The sequence below is a fragment of the Xenopus tropicalis genome, chromosome 10 (genome assembly GCF_000004195.4).
Source record: "Xenopus tropicalis strain Nigerian chromosome 10, UCB_Xtro_10.0, whole genome shotgun sequence".
NCBI classification, from domain to species: Eukaryota; Metazoa; Chordata; class Amphibia; order Anura; family Pipidae; genus Xenopus; species Xenopus tropicalis.
In genome coordinates this window covers 23,021,022-23,040,598 of record NC_030686.2, presented here as the reverse complement: position 1 = coordinate 23,040,598, position 19,577 = coordinate 23,021,022, and the positions used below count along the sequence as shown (strand labels likewise).

The 19,577-nt window shown below is 41.7% G+C and overlaps 1 protein-coding gene across 4 annotated transcripts in view; it reads left to right on the top strand.

Annotated features, from left to right (window-relative positions):
* The first annotated feature begins 7,841 nt into the window (after positions 1-7,841).
* Positions 7,842-19,577, top strand: part of rbfox3 (RNA binding fox-1 homolog 3) — a 564,559-nt gene continuing 552,823 nt past the window's right edge. For 3 of the 4 annotated variants that reach the window (XM_031894299.1, XM_031894298.1, XM_031894297.1), the window contains exons 1-2: positions 7,987-8,101; positions 9,403-9,563. The gene's annotated coding sequence lies outside the window, so the exon portion shown is untranslated. Of the gene's footprint in view, positions 8,102-9,402; positions 9,564-19,577 lie in introns of all 4 variants that reach the window. The other variant, XM_031894300.1, reaches the window with a different exon arrangement.

Below are 19,577 nucleotides of genomic sequence, written 5' to 3'. Positions count from 1 at the left end.
ATGGTACTATCTCTCTGCTACCCAGCCAGGCTCTCCCCCTCTCCAACTGCCAGGGAACTGCACTCATATTCCTTTTTTCATTTATTTATGGCAGAACTTGATCTTCCTTGGATATGCAAAGCTTTCTTATTTTATCTGCATGACTTAAACAGAGGTAGCAAAATAAACACCTATAGATAAATATTTTCTGCAATAACATATGGCTGCTCGCAGCGCCTATCCCAGCCTAACACTTGACAAACAAATGTATGCACTCAGCCAGAGACACTGCAGGGCTTAGAAGTCACAACATATTTAAACTGTATGCTTCAATTTCAGGCTGTGCAATACTGATTTTATTTTTTCAGATTTAGGGGGGTCAATGCAAACCAAGGAATTTGCAAGCCATGTGTAATTCAAGGCCTTCCTTTATTATGGCAAGCGTTTGTTCATATATCCAAGCATGATCTGCCATTTGTTCTCCAGATTAAAGGAGACATATTGTGTAAAAAACAAGAGTGTGTCTGTGCATTATATGCTATATTACTATATTAAATATGAAAGGAATGTGCTGAGAAAAGATGCGTTTCAGGCTGATTAATTGAAAATTCCTTCAAAAAGCCTACTAGCCCCACCTATCTGGTGTGCAAGGGAGCAAGAGGCACTCAGCATGCTGCACTGTAGGAACCAATCAGCAGCAAGGCTGATCTGAAGCCTGTCTTTGCATGTGCCACTGCAAGGCTGTGATTGGCTATCCCTGTCCTACTGTGACAGGGACCATGGCAGATCTATGGGAAGCTTCAATAAAGGGGCCATTTTTAAAGATAATTATAATTTTTGCCGCACCATATATTATTCATTATTACCTACCAGATTTTTTATTCTATATGTCTTGTTTAACATAAAGGGGACATCCATGGACTGATCCAAAGTGGTTTCCAACCAATCATCTTATGGACCAATGCTATATGAGGGCCCATACCCAGTATCTTTCTATTCTTCAATTCATTCAGGCCAACATCTCTTCTTCACTCGTTATCTGTTGATGCCCTATACACTGACCACCATTGTGCATTGGTAGATGAAATTTTAAAATCTGTCCAAACCATCCAGTATGTATGGTACATAGGTATCAGTCATAATCGTAAGGCAAATATATATGCACTGAAAATTTCATATGACTTTATTGTTATGCTTATGGCCGGCTATACCCCAATCTACTACACAAAACCACTGTGTCGGGGATCTTCTTGCAAGTCTCCATGTGCATCTGTGCCATACTAACGTAAGTGTGTAGTGGCTCTACATTACACTAGTTCCAATATGCAGGGATACATGTGCCAAGGCGCAGGGGAGCATATTCTAACTCCTTTTAATCTTGCTCTCCTATTGGACACTTAAACACTGTTTCCTGGCATCCTCTTTCTGAGATTGTGCTGTTCAACTTGTGATCTTTGTTTGGACCTTGCCTGTCTGATTATTCTCTTTGGATCTCTTTTGGTTCTTAGTTCCCTTGCCTCATTGTTACTGACCTTTGGCCTAACTCCTGAATTTTCTACCAGCTGCCAGGCCTAACCCACAGATCACTGTTTCTGACTTACTGCTTTGTATACTGCCTAAGAAGCCTGTGACCCTGCTCACAAGATTGTGAGCGCTAAGATTGTTTTGGGCTACCATGCCTCTTTTTTCACTAGCCATGCCCTTCGGGTGCCTATCAAGGGTGGGTAGCTGTAAGGGCATTCTTCCCCAACATCCGGGTTGCAGTACCCAGTAAGCTTGACACGCTGATACAATTGGACATACAAAAAAGCTTGTATCATGATAAAAACAAGTACAGTCACTCTTTCCAAGGACTCCAGTGACTTATTGTGTATGACATCCTCATTTTTTTAATAATATGGCCCCCAAACATAGTACAGTTGCAAATTGCCCTCTATATGGAAAAATGTTGGACAGCACTGATGTAGTTAAGCAAGAAAGGCAATTAATTAATTCAAACACATGCATAAAGTTCACAGAAGTTCAATACAGTAGACTATTCAGCTTCCTTACATGCCACTCGTACCATATGGGCATTGCAGAACTGATAACCAGTGCTGTATTTTCTTCAATTTTCAATATTAAAAATGTATTTTAAAAAAACATAACATTTTAAATTCCTTTTGACTCTTAAACAATGCTGTATGAGGTTTGTATGGCCTACAGCCACTCTAAGAACTCTATAAAGTTAAGAAGAACTAAAGGTAGATTGGCAATGTGGTGGCAAAACTGCTAAGGTCCAACTGAGGCCCACCAAAAGAGTATGAAAGATAACTGACCAACTATATGGACAAACTTAGAAAGCCATATAAGTAGAGTGACAAGGTAGCTCAGTGGTGGGATTGCTGTTAATAGCTATAAAGGCACAAAGAGATTTGTATGGTTTACAGCCTACAGCAATAAAGGCAGACTGGCAAGGTGGCTTAGTGGAGGCAAAGCTGCCAAGGTCTGAGGCCCTGAAAGAGATTTTTTATGACCCATAGGATGTTTAAGAAGTCTACAGATTTCCATGCATAACATCATCATGAAATATGAGGAGGAAAGATAACTAACCAACTATATGGATAAACCATATAGCCATAAAACTATAAAGCCATATATGTAGAGTGTCAAGGTAGCTCATATGGTTTACAGCCTCTCTAAAGGACTCTACAGACTTCCAAGTATTACATAGTTTACATGGGTGAAGTTAGAAAGCACTTAAGGTAGACTGGCAAAGTTGTTATGGTTCAGCTGAGGACCTCCAAAATATTTGAATGATCTACAACCTTTCTGAGAACTCTAGACTTTCAAGTATAACATCATCATATCAGTATTAAAGGTAACTGATCAACAATGGACAAAGTTAAGAAGCACTATAGACAGATTGGCAAGATAACATCAGGGGTGGTATCGCTGGGTTGGTTTTGATTGTAAACTGGACATGTAAGGTCTGAGCAGAGTTTGTATTTTCCATGGTGGCAAAATCAGATAAAAGTGACAGACATTTTGTAAAGAGATGCATAATTTGTGTGTGCTCTGATATTAAATGGGTGCAGGAACCTAGAGTAGTGTATGCTATAAGGTTACTGAAGTTACTCAATACCCAAAACCACCCCATTTATGTTGTTCCTAGTTGTTGTATGGTGATCCTTGTTGAAACACATAACTATTTAAATTTACAACTAAAAGTAGATTGGTTAGTGCGGTGCTTTATTCAACGTCTCTCTTGAAAGATCCAAACCGTGCATGTCTAATTAGCAATTAATAATTGAAACCCATTGGCTTATCATGAATTGATAATGAAATAAATCATACATGCACTTGGGTAATGTTTGCCTCTATCAGCATAAACCCATCAGCCGTCACTGCCAAGTAAGGTTGCCCACTCTCACTACCTTTTCATGCATTCGTTCAATGTATTCTTACCCCAGTAATGGCTTTGCAGGTAGTCACATTGATGTGTTGTCCCATTCCGGGACAGATTCCTGTGCACACATACACAGCAGATTTCTACAGCCCAGGAACCATGTAAGTGGCTAAAAGATAACCAAAGGTGACATCGAGCCTGAGAGTTAAACTATGTGATGTATATTATCAGAAGATGCTAGCAAGAGATTAATAGACAGCATATAATAACAGTGAAAGGTGCAAATTCTGGCCCTGTTTTATTGTGATATATGATGTATGTGTAGTGCATCCCATAATTCTTGTCTTTTGAAGAATATCATCCCTTAAGTGTCACATATGTGGCTTAGATACCTTATATATGATACAGTCTGTAAACATTATGCATGGGTAGCATTGATATCAAAATAGAAATAGAGGGACCAACTTATAACAATTAAAGGCAAATGGGGGGGAGGGGCTTGTATCGAAATCCATATTAAAATAGGCCATGCAGTGGTGTTCCAAAAAATCTTTGAAGGGGCCCATCACATAACTCATGTGCTACCAGCCCACCCCTCACGTTCCCCACCCACCCGCTAGCGCCCCCCCCCCCCTCTTGGAGTGCTTGCTCTAAGCTAGGAGAGCGATAGGGAGGTGGTGATCCCCCGTGGGGTCTGCTTCCTCTGCAGTTATGCCACTGAGGCCATAAAAATCCTGGGGGCTTTCAGGCACTCAAGGAAATCCACAGGGCCACAAAAGTAAAATTAAAAACCTCTTTTTTACAGTAAAATTTAAAAATGAACATCTCCAATGGCCCTCCATGTTTCGTGCCCAGGTGGCACTTAGTCATGGGCTAAATTTAAACTACAGTAAATTTGAATATATAGGGAACATAGCCGATAGGTGAGCACTTCCCAACAGGCAGAGAACAGTGTCCATCTTCTTAATGGTATGCAACTTTATAAAGTAAACCAGAGGGCAGCTAGGAGCAGTGGGAAGGGGGGGGGGGGTTGGGGGTGAAGCTCAGCCTTAAGACCAGCTGGGATAAGGTTTGGGGAGACTGCATATTTGCTTTCCTAGATATACCAGAAATGTGGAAACAATGCATTCTGGGTAAAAACATGGCAAATTAAATGGAAATTGAATAACAAGCACCAAGGCATAGGTACACAAGGTGGAAGGCCTGGAGAGAGATTGTAAGGCAGCCGAGTACAAATGGTGGGTACAGACTCATTGCAAAGTGCTCACCCCAACAGAAGTACAGTAGGTGCCTTGTCACTTGCCATGCATTTTGGGGTACTAGGTATTAGGCACAGGTACAGACTGGGTGGCTTACATTCTGTACTACTAGTTACTAGCAGTTAGGCACAGGTACCGAGGATGGCTGTATCTACTAGATATCAGTAGTCATTAGTGATGTGTGGGCCAGGCTGAGACCCATGGGTTTGCTCAGCACATCTCATGCACGATGCCCACAATGTAAATGTGTGCTAAAATGCTCTGGCTTATTTATATACTCACGTCTGCCCTGCCCCCACTGGTGACGTCAAAGATGGATGCGTCAGATGCAGGTATATAAATAATGATGGCGCAGCAGGTCAGGTAGGGTTAGGAGTGGGTCAGCTTTTTGCAGACAGCACATCACTAGTAGTCAGGCACAGGTACACACTGGGTGGCTATACATCCTGGGCAAGGTACAGAGAGGATAGCTTACATTCTGGGTTGCTAGGTATTAGTACCCTGGCTCAGGTACAGGAGGTGATAGACAGTCTGGGCTACTACTTATCAATAGTTAGGCACAGGTACAAAGGGTTAATATGACATTTAGGCTACTAGGTACTGTACATGCAGAAAACCAGGGCAGGTGAAGTCTCCAGGAAATAAAGTCCAAGTTTCTAGTGAAGCAGTAGTAGTGCCTAGTTGGTGTATGCCCAAATGTGTAAACCCAGTACGTGTGATTTGCTAGTAAGTATCCATTCTCAGTAAGTGTGCATACTCAGTAAATGTGTAAGCCCAGTAAGTGTGTATGCCCAGTAAATGTGTGAGCCCAGTAAGTGTGTATACCCAATAAGTGTGCATGCCCAGTAAGTATGTATGCCCAGTAAATGTGTGAGCCCAGTAAGTGTGCATGCCCAGTAAGTATGTATGCCCAGTAAATGTGTGAGCCCAGTAAGTGTGTATACCCAGTAAGTGTGCATGCCCAGTAAGTATGTATGTCCCTAAGTATGTATGCCCAGTAAATGTGTGAGCCCAGTAAATGTGTATACCCAGTAAGTGTATATACCCAGTAAGTATGCATGCCCAGTAGGTATGTATACTCAGTAAATGTGTGAGCCCAGTAAGTATGTATGCCCAGTAAATGTGTGAGCCCAGTAAATGTGTATACCCAGTAAGTATGCATGCCCAGTAAGTATGTATACTCAGTAAATGTGTGAGCCCAGTAAGTATGTATACTCAGTAAATGTGTGAGCCCAGTAAGTGTGTATACCCAGTAAGTATGTATGCCCAGTAAATGTGTGAGCCCAGTAAGTGTGTATACCCAGTAAGTATGTATGGCCAGTAAGTATGTATGCCCCTAAGTATGCATGCCCAGTAAATGTGTGAGCCCAGTAAATGTGTATACCCAGTATGTATACCCAGTAAGTATGCATGCCCAGTAAGTATGCATGCCCAGTAAGTATGTATACTCAGTAAATGTGTGAGCCCAGTAAGTATGTATACCCAGAAAGTATGTATGCCCAGTAAATGTGTGAGCCCAGTAAGTGTGTACACCCAGTAAGTGTGCATGCCCAGTAAGTATGTATACTTAGTAAGTGTGTGAGCCCAGTAAGTATGTACACCCAGTAAGTGTACATGCCCAGTAAGTATGTATACTCAGTAAATGTGTGAGCCCAGTAAGTGTGCATGCCCAGTAAGTATGTATGCCCCTAAGTATGTATGCCCAGTAAATGTGTGAGCCCAGTAAGTGTGTATACCCAGTAAGAGTGCATGCCCAGTAAGTATGTATGCCCCTAAGTATGTATGCCCAGTAAATGTGTGAGCCCAGTAAATGTGTATACCCAGTAAGTGTGTATACCCAGTAAGTATGCATGCCCAGTAAGTGTGTATACTCAGTAAATGTGTGAGCCCAGTAAGTATGTATACTCAGTAAGTGTGTGAGCCCAGTAAGTATGTATACTCAGTAAGTGTGTGAGCCCAGTAAGTATGTATGCCCAGTAAATGTGTGAGCCCAGTAAGTGTGTATACCCAGTAAGTGTGCATGCCCAGTAAGTATGTATGTCCCTAAGTCCCTAATGTGTGAGCCCAGTAAATGTGTATACCCAGTAAGTGTATATACCCAGTAAGTATGCATGCCCAGTAGGTATGTATACTCAGTAAATGTGTGAGCCCAGTAAGTATGTATACCCAGTAAGTATGTATGCCCAGTAAATGTGTGAGCCCAGTAAATGTGTATACCCAGTAAGTATGCATGCCCAGTAAGTATGTATACTCAGTAAATGTGTGAGCCCAGTAAGTATGTATACTCAGTAAATGTGTGAGCCCAGTAAGTGTGTATACCCAGTAAGTATGTATGCCCAGTAAATGTGTGAGCCCAGTAAGTGTGTATACCCAGTAAGTGTGCATGCCCAGTAAGTATGTATGGCCAGTAAATGTGTGAGCCCAGTAAGTGTGTATACCCAGTAAGTGTGCATGCCCAGTAAGTATGTATGCCCCTAAGTATGCATGCCCAGTAAATGTGTGAGCCCAGTAAATGTGTATACCCAGTATGCATGCCCAGTAAGTATGCATGCCCAGTAAGTATGTATACTCAGTAAATGTGTGAGCCCAGTTAGTATGTATACCCAGAAAGTATGTATGCCCAGTAAATGTGTGAGCCCAGTAAGTATGTATACTCAGTAAATGTGTGAGCCCAGTAAGTATGTATACCCAGAAAGTATGTATGCCCAGTAAATGTGTGAGCCCAGTAAGTATGTATACTCAGTAAGTGTGTGAGCCCAGTAAGTATGTATACTCAGTAAGTGTGTGAGCCTAGTAAGTATGTATGCTCAGTAAATGTGTGAGCCCAGTAAGTATGTATACTCAGTAAGTGTGTGACCCCAGTAAGTGTGTATACTCAGTAAGTGTGTGACCCCAGTAAGTGTGTATGCCCAGTAATTAAAAATAGTGTGTATGCCCAGTACAGATAGTGTGTATGCCCAAAGAGCGTGTGTACCCAGTAGGGTCGCTGTCCTGTGTGTATGCTCAGTAAGGACAGAATGTGTCCATCAAGGATAGTATTTATGCCTTACGGCTTTTTTAGGTAGCTATAACTTTCAGTTTAGGAAATCAGGAAACAGACCGGAAAACAAACTTGCCAAGAAGTCGTTTCCCTGAATCATTAGCCTGTCCTTTCGGTGGGTTCCCGTACTGCTGGGGGCTGTCCTATTGGATAAGCGGTGAGCAGAACCATTGCACTGCCTTTTACCGATAATACCTCTCAACCGCGGCTCCCCCCACGGTTTCTCTCACCTTCGCCACCCCCGACCCAGCCCCCCCCCCCCTCGGTTTCTCGCCGCTCCGGTCCCTCCCTCCGATTCCCCAAACACCGTTCCGGTCCCTCCCCCGCTCCCAGCAGCTCTCAGCCACTCTGCCTCCTGCCCCGGCACCCGGCGGACTACCCGAGCATCCCCAGTATGGAGCGGAGCGGAGAGCGGCCCCATCCCGGCCTGTAAATGTGAGTACCGGGAGAAGGGAAGCCTCCTTAGCGCGTCTGGCTCCGGTGTCTCCAGTGACATGTGTGCGGCGAGTGAGTGTCGGCTGGTGCGCTTAGTGCAGACACACAGTCCGGTCTATAGGGAACGGCGAGCGTCTGCCGTGTGCATCTGTGTCTGGCTTCGTGCCCCGCTAAACACACAGCGCCAGTCAGCAGCTTCTACCTGCGCTTCTCTGCAGGACTCGCAGCGCTATCATTGTGGCACGGACATGGCACAGCCGGCTGGGAGTCTGGCAGGGCAGCCAGGGCAGGTTATGCCAGGTGACTTGCAATTAAGTGGCTTCTCCCTGGCAGGACAATGCAGCAATGTGGCTCAGTGACGGGCAACTTGGGAATGTGGTTTAAATGCAGGGCTGCTCCTTTATTTGTGCCCACCACAGGGAAAGTACAGTTTCATGCCCAAATAAGAGAGTTACTTATGCAGTGATAATGGCACACACACACATATAGATATAAAAGCACAGATATTCAACTTGTTTTCTGCAGTTACTGTTTGAAACTGTGTCCTATTGTTGTACAGTGCATGATCAATATTATTATTATTATTCATTATTATTTATTGGTTTTACTTTTATGGTAAAAGACCCCCAGTAGACTACCTTCCTGCTTTGCATTTTTGCACAGTTTGTCATATAGGGCAAAGCTGATTTCTGTGGGATTAATTCTTGAGGAAAATGCAAGTGCATTTCCTAATTCCAATGATGTATGTCATTGTCTGGGATAGGGTTTCCAGGTGTGTGATTCCATCACCCCTTCCCCATTTAGATGGTCCAGTCCTGTCACCTAATGACTTTGGGAGAGTGCCAGCTGCATTTGGGCTGCAGGGTCTCCTTTATCAGGCTCTCCTTGCTGCAGAGACCTCTTTTTATTGTTTCTTCTGCAGCCCTCATAGGGAAGTAGGGTTGCCGTTGTGAATAACAATATAGGATATATAAACGCCCCCTGTACTGGATTCTCATCGTAGCTGTTCTGCAGTCCCTGTACTAAAGGTAGAGGGGGGAGAGGGAGAGTTAGGTATGAGTGGCAGAACCATGACTAAGAACACATTGTCAATATATCTTCACAAGAGACAGCTCTGCTAAAATGATTTCATAATACTTATTTGCTTGCCGAGCCATATGCAGAATGAGATAAAATGAAATAACCAAGCAATGTTTACAAGATCTGGCTTGTAGTGTGACGGCGCTGATGTGTGTGTTTAACTGGTGCATCTTCCAACCTTATATCTATTGTTTTTGTTATTTTATTGTGTCCCTTTTAAGTCTATCAATTTGCTGCCTCCGCCACAACTGAGAGCACACAATAATTGGTGGGAATTTCCTGCTCCGGGGCTGATCATTGTCTTCTAAGCACTCCTGTTTCTCAGCTGAAGTCAGATAAACAGATTATTCCATCTCTTCTAGCCCAGAACTTCTTCAAGGGGGTAAGTTTAAAAATATATTTCTCAATAAAAAGTTGCTGAAGAAATTAGCAGCAGATGCTTTGAAATCATCCCATTGTAGTGGTAGTGGAAGGGGGGGGGGGGGGGAAGGAGGAATCTGTTGAGTATAAGTTAGAAAGCTGCTTATGGGTACAACGACTATGATTCCAGATCTGTATTGTTGCCTGAAATATTGGGTAATATCTTAGTGCCCATGTCCAGCATGCTGATTATAACAATTGATACCTTATGCCTTCTCTTTTAAAATGGAATTTTTTAGGGTTCTGCTTGCTACAAGACTACAGTTTTCCTTGCAATCATAAATGTTTTAAGAACAAAGGGAATTATTGTCAGCTGTGAATTTTAGAAGAATAAGGGTATAACTGTACATGGTTGCAGTCAGTCACTGCTAAAGATCAGTTTAGAGTAACAATGTGTGAATACTGTGCAGCTCATCCTTACAGATTCTTTCAACTTTTCTTTAAAGGCAGTCAAATGATAAAACACAGTCTGTTAGTGTGTGAAGAACTGGGTAAAATTTAATGTTCCGGCACTGAAAAAAAAAAAAGATTAAAACGTGGCTCTACTGCTGCAAATGCTTCTAGAGTGACAATGCCCTGGTGACAGTTCTAATCGCAACATAGGGAAAGTCAAAGAAAGCCCAAAGCACAGAAGACCATAAAGAGCTCTGTACACATCTTGTAGCGGCATAAAAGTAACTGAGACTAAAAGTAACTGAGACTAATGTGTCAGTGGAAACCATTAGGCATCTCAGCTATTGTTGGGTAAAAATTAATATTTCTCTGCATATACAATGTATACATAGAAAAAAAATGTTTCCAGTGACAGCTCCAAGGCATAGGAAGCAATTAAGTGAATGCTGTTGAGTTTTTGGAGACATTACTCCCTATGCAGGATGTGTCTGAGTGGATAATTCTGGTATACTAGTACAAGGGCAATTGTATCAACAGCAGCAGACTTGGTCTCCTAGGGTGCAAATGAGAAAATGACATCCAGGGCCCACTATAAAGATAGCTATACATGGGACAATTAAATCTGCAGACGGAACAAATCCATCTGGAGCCCTCAGATGGGTCTTCATGATGATATCTAGCTAAAAATTGTCTAAATGTCAGTTGGGCAGATTTAATAATCCCAGACAAGGAGCACAGTTCTTGCCCCAATGGCCTACATTCTGTGAATGTGATTCGATTGTTTTCCCTCAAATTCACGGATCAATTTAATATCACCCACCTAAAGGTGAGCATATTGGGTATAAATCTGTTAGCTTGGTGACCGGTGTATGTCCACTTCAAGAGTCATTAGATATAATTCACTATAGGGTATGACGTGGCTCCATGGGAATTGTCCTACAGTAGGGCCCCCATTGTAAGATTTCCCCATGTCTTGGCCAGTCCTATACTTGCTCAAAGAGCCTGAGTCTCTGTGAACTTGGAGAAGCCTTGCTTTAGTTCCTGTCTTAAGGCTTTCTGTTGTTGAACTCCTTGTGTCTGAAGAACCAAAAAATTGGGCAGGCTGTGAGCATACAAATGATTTGGAGGGCACCATTTAATCTGGGAACCTGCAGGTGCAATATAAGTGATTTCTATATAAATGATAAGAATTATTGTACTGGCATGCACATTTTTAAACACCTTAACTGTTCTGATTTTAAAAGGTGTAACATACTGAGTACATTTAATATAAGCAATCAGTTAAATGCAGAGGAGGTTTGTAAAAATAACATTAAGCTGTTCTGTTGATTTTGCTTAAAAAATATTTACCTCACCAGGGACCAGTCACATTCTAAGTTCATCAATCTCTCTCATTTCTGCTTTCAAACAAGGATTTATGCAGATGGCAATGCTTCCTGCCTGTTGAAAGCTAGCACCTTCCACAGCCAAAAAGCAATGCTTCCTGCCTGTTGAAAGCTAGCACCTCCCACAGCCAAAAAGCAATGCCTCCTGCCTGTTGAAACTTAGCACATCCAACAGCCACTGCCTGCGTGTCAGATCAAAGAAAGTCTCCCATGTTCCCACATGCAGCTTACTAAATATTTATTCTCTATGTGCATTTAAATGTCTCCTCTGCTCAAAAACAAACAGTTGTAGAATAACAGGCAATTCATAACCAAAAAGCTTTCCAACCTTCCCAGTTACCATGTAATTGAAGCTGCTGTCCCATCCTAAACTCTGTCTCTCAAGGTTGGTTACATTGGCAGTCGGGCACAAAGTGAAGCCTGTGCAATAGCGGTACATGCAGGGACCAGCCATCCCTCTCCCAAGATTTTGGCACTAGCACTTCTTGGCCCAGAAACATCTCTCCGTTGTAACCGAAACATCTCTCTGTTGTAACTCCAGAACTGCAGATTGGAATAATCTGTATTACAATTTTTTTGGTTTTGGACGGAGGACCCTGTGAAGTATGTTAGAGGAACTGACCCATATGTATTTTCCTTACATTGTATTACAAATAAAGCACTTATTGTGACAAATAACTTGTTTTGTTATGACTATCCTTATAGAATTAAAGAGGTAAGACAATATGGCAGCTTCTAGTCATACTGAGATGGAATGCTCTATGCACAGTGTGCTGTGTCTAAGTACAGCGAACAGATAAAGAGGCATTTTGGTAGAATATTGGGAAAATGTTGCTCCTGTAGGGTTTTTCTAAACTTTAAGCAAGACACGTATATTGGTACTAACAACAGGAACCATTATGCAAACTATTTACTGTCCCAGGGTACATGGATTGTTCTTTGATTACATGCTCATTTAGGCTGATGGCATAGAAACGAGTTAGTCACGGGTGATAGATCTCTGCTACTGTGGCCAAACCACTAAAAATGCCTTTCCACCAGCAACAATAGGAATCGTCGGTGGAAAGGCCTATGCGTCGCTTTTTTCTCAAATTTGCCTGCAGGAGAGAACTTTGCGCGACTTTGGAAAGATTAACCATAGACCTTTCCACCAGCGACTGCTATTGTTGCTGCTACAAAAATAGACAATGTTGATCATTTACTGATAATTGTCTCTACGTGTGTTTTAGCAGAGGCAATTCTCAGTATTGTGTATGGCAGAGTATTTTCTGGAGTTTAGTAGCAGTGGAAAAAGTAGCTACTACTAGTAGCTCAGTGTGTCTTCACCCTTATGCTGGGTAATGGTGCACTTGGATCTCATGGGGGTGAGAGATACATAGAAATGTTGCTTATATGCGTTCTCCTCTTCCTCATTAGGTAAATTGTAAATTATGCAGTTGTGATTTCTGAAAGATTAAGTGATAATGTCAGTGCTTTATTGGACCTTGTTTCCCTGGAAACTTCTTTTGTGGGTTAAGAGGTGATGGAGAAGGTCTGTGAAGCTGCATGTTGGAGAGAACTGATGGGGTGGGGGTGCAGAGCAATTATATATATATATATATATATATATATATATATATATATATACTATTAATAGTGTAAAGTCAATCACATGGGAATGAAAATGCCTTCTATGATGAATACTGTACAGCAGCGCTGTCCAACTTCTGTGGTACCGAGGGCCGGAATTTTTCTGACCAATGCGGTAGAGGGCCGATAATGGAAGCCAGTTTGACCACTCCCTCTTTTTAAACTACACACACTTAAAACACCACCCATGTTATCACAAGAGCTATTAAGACTATACTCACATTAATGGTGATAGCACAGCAAAACCCCAAATGGTTGGTGCTCACTGTAGGGATATCACCCTTCATTCATATGTGAAAGAATTATATTATGCCATATTAAGACACAACCTTAAATCCCTATGCCTCCTTTTACCCTGTGGGTAGCACAGCAACCCCCAGCACATAATTACACATCTTAGGGACCATATAATGACTTTTCAAATGCTATCAAACTCCCAGAACAAACCCCTACCAGGTTCACCTCCCACAGGCAGCATAGGGCAGGCAGAGTATGGCACACACAGGCAGCATAGGGCAGGTAGAGTATGGCACACACAGGCAGGGTAGGGCAGGCAGAGTATGGCACACACAGGCAACATAGGGCAGACAGAGTATGGTACACACAGACAGCATAGAGCAGGCAGAGTATGGCACATACTCTGCCTGCCCTACCCTGCCTGTGTGTGCCATACTCTGCCTGCCCTACCCTGCCTATGTGTGCCATACTCTCTCTGCCCTATGCTGCATACACTGACATAATGCTGGCACTGCTCCTACAGTCTGTCTGAGGTGAGAACAGGGGAACAATGTGGGTGTTTAGACCCTGAGCCTGAGGTGTGAACAATGCAGGGGTGAACAATGCAAGGATTAAAAGGTGTGAACAGTACAGGAGATTACATATTTAAACAATGCAGGGGGATTACAGCCTGAATATGAGGTGTGAACCATGCAGGGGGCCATTTAATCTCAGTACTGATACCATTTAAAGCTTCCACAAAGGTAAATCTTCAAAGCAGCTAGACAGGTGGGGGGCCACACAGAGGGGGGTCCCTGCTGTACAGGAAATCCAGTAGACAACTGAAACTCCCCCTGCAAGTAGCAATGTAATATGGTCTGTGCATGTTCACATTATGGCCTGCTTCTTTTGCTAAGCGACAACACCCATCTGCCTCAGCCAGTTGTCGAAGGGCTATGCTTTGGACATGACAATGAAAGGTTTTCTTGATAAAAGAGTCAGTGACCAGCAATAATGCATCTAAGTACTCAAGCATCATTGCATGTGCCTGGAGCACTGTAGTAAATGTAATGCATTTCCTTTTTGCTTGTTTGGTTATTATATTATTAACTTTCTCTCAAGGTACAGTAGCTCTACTCATGTAGGCACATCATCAGCTTCTTTAGGAATGTATAATGTACCTGATAGGGATGCACCAAACCCATAATTTGTGAATTTGGGCAAATACCATACCTTCCACAGAAGATTCAGACAACCAGATCCAAGACCTGATTTTCATGTACAGATTTTAGAAAAACAATGACCCATGGGGAGACTCATGTACCTGAAATGCCTTTCCACCGGCAATAAAATGAATCGTCGGTGGAAAAGCATACGCGCTGTTTTGTTTTTCCAAAGTCATGTGAAGTTTCCCCCTGCAGGCAACTTTGCGCGACTTCAAAAAGGGAAGCAAAATGCCTTTGCACCAGCAATTCACTTTATTGCTGCTGGAAAGGCATTTTGGGAAGATTAGTCGCCCGTGGTACTGGATGTTTAACAGTGGACGACTAACATCCCTGTGGGACATCAGCCTTAAAGTCAATAGATAGGGTCAGGTTTGGTTCAGCTGAATTTTCTGGTTTTAGTGCATCCCTTATACTTGATAGCCATGTATTCCCCCCCCCCCAATTTCTACTTATATACATGGGGGAAGGGCAGTCTGCTGCAGGTAAAAGCTGGGTGCTACTTGATGTTATTGTAGAACTCAATGGCACAACCAGGTAAATGGAGTTATGCAGAGAAGCAGCAGGGCCTGGACCTACTGGTAGGCACACTGCCTAGGGCAAATGGTGGGTGCACTAGGCAAGGACCTTTTTTGTCACCTAACCCTAGGCTCGGCCTTTGTGACAGCGCTTGATTGTGTGCTTGTTCATCTATGAATGATTGCAGCAGGGGTGTGAGGTGGCTGTTGGAGTTGACTAGGGCACCCAGCAGGCTTGGTCTGGCACTGAGAAGAAACAATGTCGCAATGTATCCATTTATATGGAAATAGCAATAATATTGGTTTTCAGAACAAAAAGATCAGATTGCATACATACAGTGGGTTCCAGGGTTGCTGATTATTGGTTGATTATGCCCCCTCTATCTCCATATTTACTTCATGATTTCACTGCAAAGAAAAAAAGCATATTCTGTAAATCAGTGATTCCCAAACTGTGGTGCTGGCCATTGACCAGCATAATGTGTCATATTTATGGTCTAAAGCAGTTCTTCCAACTTCTTTGGTACAGAGGGCAGGAATTTTTCTGGCCTACATGGAAGTCAGTTTTGACCACTAATAATAATAATGGAAGTCAGTTTTGACCACTCCACTTTTTTAAACCTCACCCACAAACAACACCCATGTTATGTGCTTTTAAGGGTATACCCACATTAATTGTGGTAGCACAGCAAAAACCCAAATGGTTGGTGTAGGGATATCACTCTTTATTCATATGTGAAAGAATTATATTATGCCTTAGCCCGTATGGTACAAGATAAACAGGCCTGGGATCAGTAATAAGCCCATGCATCATAAACTTTGACAGTGTCAGAAAACCTTAGCTCATAGGCCCACTCGAAATTATTTTTACTTGGCTCCTCTCCTCACTCAACCTCTTTATTATCCTAGTCTCTTTTCTTTTGTGGTATCCCAGTATGTGAGTCCAACACTGTAGTTGAATCAGCCACATTTGTCCAGCCAAGAAGGTGGATGAAATGGTCAAAGATCTGCTCATTTGGATTTGTTGCCAATGTGGTCATCTATCCTGCATGGCCAGTTATACTTTTCCTTCCCTTATTACTTTGAGTTCAGTACATATCATTTTCTGATAACGTGGCATCATTACTGTATTTATCTGTTTGTCCATGAATGATCACTGATTACTACCCTTTAATTATATTCTTTTGCCAACTAGGAGATAAAGGTGAGGGTTTGATGATAATGACAATGCTTTAATGGACCTTGTTGCCCTGGAAACTTCTTTTGTAGGTTATCAGTAGGCACAGAAAGGCTTTGGGAATCTCTGTGGAAGATAGAACTTGTGGGGGCTGCAGTGAGAGGGGAATGCAGAGGTGGGAGAAATTGCATGAGAAGTAAAGGCAATCATTTCTACTGAGAGCGGAGGGAGCATGGTTTACTAATGAACACTTAATAATAAGATATCAGCAAACGATTGGCTTGGGTTATTATTTTTTAGCTAAAGAAGGAAAAATGGTTTGCCGGGTTCATTAACACTTGTGGCCAACAATTTGCTGTGCCTTCTCGAAAAGTTCAGGATAATCTTGATTTATTGGAGATGATGTAATAACTGTAGAAACTTAATAGGGTAACTAGAGTTACTTCATGTTTGATCGTTGCAAGGTAGTTAATCAGATTACCTGTATGCAATCCTGCCCCTTTACTCAGGATTATCTGTGCAGTGGGAATCTATTTTTCTACCTCGCAAGGACCAAACATGGAGTAGCCTCAGTTTACCTGTTTAGCTTAACAAAAACCATAGATTTTTCATGATAAAAACATTAGGCAAGAAAAGTATGTTTTGCACAAGCCTTATTCATTTTACACATATTGGAATGGCAGAAAAATGTTTCTTTAACTGTAACAGACAGAGCATACACCTTCTAATATTGGCAGCTATATGAGTCAACCTTTGCATTGTTGCGTTTTTTCTTATTTTATGACCAGTTAAAGATATATGATTCTTTGCTCTTGGTGAGTAAATTACTCTGACCTTGACTTTTTTAGAACATAAGCCAGCAAGTGATACAATAAGAAGTAGGATATGTGACTGACTGCTCATGTGTCTTCGTCCCCCAGTGTGACGGTAGCCCTAAAGGGACACACTCACTAAATGATAAAGAATTTATTTGTGTGAAAGTTCAGACAATTAAAGTTGCTTTTGCTCCTTGCATGGGGTTATTTTTACAATATTACTAAACCTACTTGCTTTCTATAAAAAGCTGTCATGCTTTATGAGTATAATTGCAGGTGACTGCATGAGTCACGGAAGAGTCACAGAAAACGAGTTACTTGCAACCATGCAGCTTGATGGACCCTTAATAAAATAAAGCAGCAGAATGAGAGGAAATTGTGGTCAAGGGGCAGAACCAAATTAACACTCCTTTTTAAAAGATATCGTTTGATAAAAACTGAATCCCCTGATGTCAAATAACACCATTTTAATATGTAAACATCATTATATGGATTATTACAAAGGCAAAATAATTTGATACTAGTATCTCTACAGGGATTTCCTATTCTGAGCACAGCATTAATATCAGCCTGCCAACACAAGCGAACCCCTGTGGTCTGGGAGAAGATGCTTTTTACATAGTTATTTTATTCCTTATTATGAGATAATACAAATGCATAACAAAGGCACACAGAGACAAATGACTCATGTTTTTAAAGAATTGCAAATAGGAAAAATTTGGTAAAGTTTACCATGGTTTTACCCAAAATGCAGCATTCACAGAACTTCAGTATAATTGGGCCTGCAATTCCTCCATTCAAATGCATGCAAAATGGGGTGCAATGTGAAAAGGATGCCCTGTACTTATTGCCTGGTCAAATAATACATTAGAGGGTTAATTCACTAAAGTGCGTTAAAACGAGAGCTTATTTATAACATGCGTTAAAAAATTTATTGCGTCTTATTGATACTTGCGTTAATTTAGACACAATGCTGTTTGCGTTATTTAAGCCGTGAAGACTATTTTTCGTGCGGTATTTGACGCAACGCACACTAATTAACACAGCGCACAGAAATTGTTGTTGCGTGCGAAAAAACGAACGCCATATTAGCCGTACACGCCATTACTTTCGTAAGACAACTGCTCTGAAAATGACCATTTCCCTGCAAACTGGAGGATGCATCACTCTAGGGCCAACAAATACTTGCATAAAGCACACTGCAAAGTCCATATTTTGTTGCCAAAAGCTCATGAACTGTACTTTACTATAATTACCTCCTTAGCGCGTCTATGTGTTTGTGAATCATGCGTTAGTATTATTGCTGTTCGAGAATTAACGCATTGCGTTAAAATTAACGCATTCAGTTGCGCACGAATTAACGCATGCGATATGCGACTTAACGCATGCGATAATAATTTAGCAAATCGCACGTTTTTTTTGTGTCAATTTTAATGCAAAAAAGCATGTGATAACGCTTATCGCCCTTTAGTGAATCAACCCTTAGGTGCCCAAAGATGTTGCACCCTCTGCCTCATGATGTAAGCAAGTAGGCAAAAATTATTTGTGTATGGCATCTATTTTGGCACCAAACCATCGTAAATGTGCCCACTAGGGGTTATTCCTAATCCAAACTCAACATTGGAAATTCTAGTCAGCTTCATCCTCATGTATAGACCATAATACTTAGCCCCCCTTGTGTGATCCAATCATTGAAAGCTCAAATCAGTGTGTGGGGTTAAGGTTTCAAAGAACTTGACTGGCATGAAATACCAAAAAACTTACTTGCTATTTCAGTCTTGCGTGGCAGAAGCAATGGTATCTCCAGGTTTCCAATACTGTCTGTCTGCCTGTCCATCTATCTTTTTGTAGGATTTCTCAGAGAAGGCAGTATCAGTGCCAGTACCCTCTTTGTATTCTTCAAATAAGGCTGAATAAAACTTTTATTGTGTTCAGAATCCCTAATTGATCAATATAATGTCTCTTTAAAGCGCCGTCAGAATAATGGCCTTGTTTATGTGAGCACTAATATGTGCCGATAAATGTTCTTGTTTTGCTTTTAGCAGCCCTGGCTTTATCCCAGTCACACATTGGTTATGCTCTTGGTGGAAGATATTAAGTGCTATTTTGGTCCTTTTGGCACAGCCGGGATATGAATGTTAAAATGACTTTAATTCATAACAGTGGCTGATTCCATAGCCACTTGCCGTGTTTGCACGTTTCCCCAGAAGTTTATGGAAATCTATCCCTTTTAACATCAAAGTGCTAAAAGCTTCACAAACCGTGTGCCGGCACAAGCAAATTGCTGCTGAGTTGTCAGCTTGCCATAGCACCGCTAACTTGATAAGTACTCTAAGAAAGTAATTAACATCTTTTTACCACTTCCTCTGTAGCATGGCAGTTTTAAGGCATATTTCAACACAATTGATTAGAAAATAAACTTTGGAACCATTCAGATACTTCAATGTTTTAATGAAAAAAAATAATGGGAGTTTTAAAAAGTTAATCAAGATTTTGCCACCCGAGAGTGTGATAAGTATATTTATCACGCTTATAAGAAACACAAGCAGCTTGGTTTGTACGGTATGGAAATAAATTGTTATCTAGTGGTGGGGCTTTTATTTAATGCCACAACCCTACA